A 6,013-nucleotide genomic window follows, 5' to 3' on the forward strand; every position below is an offset into this window, starting at 1 on the left:
AGCAGTTAGATGTGAAGACATCTTTTCTTCATGGAGACCTTGAAGAAGACATCTACATGCACCAGCCTGAGGGGTTTGTGGTACAGGAAAATGAAGGTTTAGTTTGCAAACTGAAGAAGAGCTTGTATGGCCTGAAGCAAGCTCCAAAACAGTGGTACAAAAAATTTGATAATTTCATGCACAATGCAAGGTACATCAGATGTTAGGTAGATCATTGTTGCTATGTCAAGCACTTTGAAAATTCTTATATTGTTTTGTTGTTATATGTGGATGACATGCTTATTGTAAGGGCTAGTATTGATGAGATCAATAATCTGAAGAAGCAGGTGTCAGAGCACTTTACAATAAAAGATTTGGGAGCTGCAAAGCAAATCCTTGGCATGAGAATTTTGTCAGAGATAAAGTCAGAGGTACGTTGAGACTTTGACAGGCTGAGTATGTGAAAAAGGTACTCAGCAGGTTCAATATGGACAATGCCAAACCAGTTGGCACACCCTTGAGTAGTCACTTCAGACTCAGCAAGAATCAGTCACTTGAGTCAGAGGAGGAATAAGATTACATGAGTAAGGTTCCTTATGCCTTAGCTATTGGTTCACTTATATATGTTATGATTTGCACAAGACCAGATATTGCCCATGCAGTGGGAGTTGTGAGTAGATACATGAGTAACCCAAGAAAACAACATTGGGAAGCAGTGAAATGGATTTTGAGGTACCTAAAGGGCTCCTAAAAAGCGTGCTTGTGTTTCTCAAGAGAGAGCTTGGAGGAGCAGGGCTATGTTGATGCTGATTTAGCTGGAGATATTGACAGAAGAAAGAGTACCACAGGTTTTGTTTATACACTTGGTGGTACTGTAGTGTCATGTGGTTCTAATCTACAGAAAACAATTTCTTTATCTACTACAGAAGTTGAGTATATTACAGTGTCAGAGGTTGCAAAGGAGATTATATGGCTACAGGGCTTCTTGGACTTCTTGGAGGAATTGGGTAAAAAGAATAAAAAGGGTACTCTCTACAGTGATAGTCAGAGTGTCATATTCCTTGCCAAGAATCTATCATTTCATTCTAGGATCAAGCACATTCAGATTAGGTATCACTTCATATGATCATTGTTAGATGACAGACAGTTGTTACTTGAGAAGATTTATAGAAGCAAGAACCCTGCTGATATGTTGACAAAGGATGTTACACTTGAGAAACTGAAGTTGTGCGCAACTTCAGTTGGTCTTCTAGTATGAAGACAGGGGTAGTGAGTTGCAGAGGTAGAGGATATCATGTTTGAGGAAGACATCGATACAGCGAGTGTACCAGTCTCCAAGTGGGAGAATTGTTGAATACTGTAGAGTCCGGTCCACACGACTCGGAGGCATTGGTCGTTCGAGCAAAGTCAGGCAGAGTTGAACACTCGATATCAGCTCGACAGTGAGCTCGAGCGGATGCGGGAAGGAAGTTCGCTCGACGCACACTCAACACGCCACTCGAGCGAACATGCATTTTACACGGATTTAGGATTTTTTCCGCCGTTTGACTATATATATGATTATTATATCATATGACCGCACTGTAGAACACTGTAGACGTACAGTAATCGCCCCACCATTGTATTGTGTAATTCCTCAAGTAATAAAATCCTCTGCAGCTCCCGTGGACGTAGGCAATTTGCCGAACCATGTAAATCTTTTGTCATGTGTGATTGTTTTCTCGTTCATATTACTTTTTCACTTTATTGTCATCGTTTTTTCACAACAGGTAGGATAGGAGAAAATATTATGTAGCCGTGAACGATAAGTGCAAGGCCAAGACACTTATATAATCGGTTAATAGTAATAATAATAATAATAATAATAATAATAATAATAATAATAATAATAATAATAATAATGATGATGATGATGATGATGATGATTTGTAAATAGTAATAAAATATTTAAATTAATATATTTTATAAAATTTTTAAAAATTTAAAAAAAATTAAATAATTTAAAAATATTATTTTTATATTAAGAGTAGAAAATATTGAATTATTTTTTATATTTAAAAATTTGTAATGATTTGAAAATAATTAAATAAAAAAATTTAAATATTTAAAATTTAAAAATGTTTGTATTTGAAATTTACTAATATCATTCTTATTTCTCGTTAGTTAAATTTTTCATCGACGGACAAGGTGTCAAAACCCCAAGGCAGGAGGCCAAGGGCCATGCCTTGACCAGTACCAGCCCATGCCAGGACAGCACGCCAGCAGCACTGTTGGCGTCGCTAGATTGCCCAAAGACTGAGCCCTTGGTGAATGCTAGACCACGGTCACCCTCCATCAGGCAACGAACAGTCGATGCATGCACGCAAGCGAGGTTGTCACACCACACTCAGCGCACGGCTAGACTGCACGCACGCCTAGTGTGCGCGCGTAGCGGGCACGCATGGGCTATGCGCACACACTGCATGCATGCATGGGCCGTGCGTAGGCACAAGGCCCATGCATGGCCTAGGCACCCTCGCAGCGCACGCTTGCACACCCACCTTGGAATTGACGGTGCGGCTGCCCAGCAGGCCCACGCATGCTGACATGCCGCTTAACGCCCTGGTCTTGACCAGGGCCATGCTGATCAACGCCCTGGCCTTGGCCAGGGCCTTGCTGCTCAATGCCTTGGTCTTGACCAGGGCCATGCTGATCAACACCCTGGCTTTGGCCAGGGTCCTGCTGACCAACGCTCAGGCACCACAGCCTGGGCCATGCAGACTAACGCCCAGGCCCCACTGGCCTGGGCCATGCAACAGCCTGCCATGTTTAAGCCAACCACGGTCCAACCTAGCGACTCACCAATGGCGCCCAGCCCACACAACCTGGGCCACACATGCAAGGACCATGGACCAGCCAAGGCTAGCCCGGCAGGCCAACCTGAAGACCCACGCGTGCAAGCATGAAGCCTATGCTGTGAGTCATCCTGGCCACCCATGGGCCATTGACAGCATGAGGCCTTAACCAGGAGGCGTGGGCCCAGAACCATTTTCCCTTTATAATCGTTTTAATTGCTTTCTAGTATAAGTGAGGCAATAGGCTATCACTTAGTTTTATCTTTGAACATTTGGACGAATTTGGCTTGTAAGCCCCCATAGACACATTGGTGCTTTGTCACTTAGGCTCCATTGGGTGCAATCCGTGAATCCCAAAGGAGAAGGCTCACCCTGCGCAATTTGTGAATCAGGGTAACCTATTGATTTCATTGTTTTCCTTTGATTAATGCATTGTTGAGGTATTTCAGCATTTTGGATTGTGTCAATTGCATCACATTCGCATTTGCTGGCTGATTATTTTGAACCGTTCGAGTGAGGCATCGCTTAAGGCAGCCACGAGTTGCCATTGAAGGGCATCTGGTGTGCACCAGGCCACCCTGGTTGAATCTGGAGCAAGGTCAGGGACAAGCTGACAATTACCACCCACCAGCCAAGCCACACGCCCAGCCCTTGCCACCTGTCTAGCCACAACCGCTCCCCTACTTTGTAGGGAGTAACCAACCATCCCTTAAACCACTCAGCCATAACCCACTCGGCCAACCCACTTAAACCACCCTTAGCCATGTGTGCTTCATCATCTGAAGACACCTGGGTGTGACTTGGTCAGCCCCCTAAGCAAGCGACACCTGTGCTTGACTTGGTCAGCCACCATCAGGAGACACCTGTGTGCCTGACTTGGTCAGCCCACCAGCAGGAGCCACGTGTGCCTGACTTGGTCAGCCAGCCACTTAACCACATGATCCCACTCACAACCGTTTTTGACGATTCAGCTACTGCACATGCATGCATGCACGCCTAGTCGCTAGAATCACGCCCACCATCAGCCACTGATCAATCATACGAACTCAGCCAACACCACCCATAACCATCATGGTCAATCAAGTGGCAGCCCACATCGGTCATTGAGGAGCAAGAAGGGGCGCTGCAGCTTGGTGTCTAGGATCTCGACCGAGGACCCTATCACAAGGGCTACCTGCACAATCATCACGTTTGGAAACTTAGCCGCGAAGTGCTCGACGACCTCCTTTCCGGGCGGCGCCCCACCGGATCCGAGTAACTGGAGAGAGCTGAGATCGTATTTGTTGACGAGGTCGGACTAGCGCCACCACGAGCGGTGGCTAAACCAGCATGTAGGTGACCCGGTACTTCTCCACGGCCCTTAACATGCTCCCGAAATTGAACCTTCCCATTAGCACCAGAGTCTCCGCCATTGTCACCGCCCTCACAAGCATGAAAAACCCGAACACGTGGAACAGAGGCAGTGTGAACATCGACACTGGTTGTGGCTGTGGCTGTGGCTGATTTTGATTCTGATCGGACTCGCGCTGGAGATGGAAGAACTCGGCTATAAGGGCGATCAAGTTGCCATGAGTAAGCACGATGCCCTTTACTCATCCTGTTGTTCCCGAGGAGTACAGAATCGCCGCCGAGTCTGACTGACTCACTTGGACTCACTCCAGTTGGTCAATGTCAGTCTGACTTCCGTTAATCATTGAGAGAAACTTGGGCGAGTCGATGAATATAGTACCGAGAGAAAGAGTCGAAAGCTTGTCAGAGGTAGAGGAGGGGGCGAAGGCGATGACCGGTTTGCATAGCCGGACCTGGTGTGCGATTTCCGCTTCGGAACTGAACAGGTTAGCTGGGGAGACGGTGACCCCCAAGGTCAAGAGAGCGAAATAGAGAACTGGAACTTGGAGCGAGGAAGGCGCGAGAATGAAGGCAACGTGACCTTTAGAGAGAGACGTTGAGGTTCTGAGAGCGACCGCAAGGGAGTGAATTTGGTCGAGGAATTCAAAGTAACACAAGCGCCGGCTAGTGGAGGAGTCAATGAGGACGGTGGTGGAGCTGAGGGTAGACGAAGAGGATTGGAGGAGAGAGAAGCAGAATTGGGCGATGGAGAGGGGTTGGGAGGGAGGCGGGAGTGGGACCCGTGGGCGTAGGCTGTGGAAAATCTTGGTCTTGTGGCAGAACCCGCTGCTGGGGTTGATCGGAAAGCCAGAAAATGTTGCTTCGTCTGCCATGGAAATGCTAGACCTAGTGGCAGAGGTTTTGGAGATATGTTGAGTCCAATCCGACAAAAGAAGGCAAGGTCGACTCTTTAATGCAGAATTTGTGTGATGGACAGAGAGTACAGAGAATAGTCGTCACCCGAGACAGAGAGAAGCTCCCAGATATGTTATGACCGGTATACGTTACTTGCGTGGTGAACCTTGTTTTAAATTGTAATTTTTTTGTTGTTGATATTGGGGGTGAACTCATGACTAGTAGTATTATCACTTTCGTATTTAAATTAATTGGCTTGGAACATTCATCCTTTCTTAAATAGATTATATAAAAGTAATTTTATAAATTGACATAGTTTAAAATGATTTGTTAAATTATAAAATTATTTTTATTATAAAATAAATCTAATAAATAAGATAAAATTATATCAATTTATAAGATTATATATTGAATTATATATTTTTTGACCAAATAATAAAATATTATTATATTTTGTTTTCCCTAAAATCTGGATAGTTCAATAAATTCAAGTCAAATTCAATATCTAAGTCCAATAAATTCAATCTACCATATAATATATTGAGCAACATAGAAAAATCCACACATACTCTATGTGTGGTCTAATTTCATACAAACTCATAATTTGAATAAGGAAAAATAATAAAAATAATGTTTGAAGAAGAAAAAGCACATATTTAAATATAAATAATGATTGTTCATAGTTATTCAAAATTATAAATATAGATAAGCTAATTTAGATGATTTTAAGATAAGTTTATTCAAATTTAAAAATAAAGATGAAGATAGATAAGCCATTGCTAGTGCTCTAAGCCCTCGCCTAATGCCCCAATCTATTCAAACTAAAAGTGATAACTTTTTATTTTTTTTTAGAAAAGATATAAAAAACATTTATTAAATAAAAATTAGATAGTCTTTTTTTTTTCAATAATCAAGGCCCCGTGATACAATATAATATTAAATATTATATTGAATTT

At 43.3% G+C, this 6,013-nt stretch overlaps 1 pseudogene; it reads right to left on the reverse strand.

Moving 5' to 3' along the window:
- Window positions 1–3,617: 3,617 nt before the first annotated feature.
- Window positions 3,618–5,035, reverse strand: LOC122289314 (annotated as a pseudogene).
- Between the last annotated feature and the right edge of the window lie 978 nt (window positions 5,036–6,013).

Source organism: Carya illinoinensis, chromosome 12 (genome assembly GCF_018687715.1).
Source record: "Carya illinoinensis cultivar Pawnee chromosome 12, C.illinoinensisPawnee_v1, whole genome shotgun sequence".
NCBI lineage: Eukaryota > Viridiplantae > Streptophyta > Magnoliopsida > Fagales > Juglandaceae > Carya > Carya illinoinensis.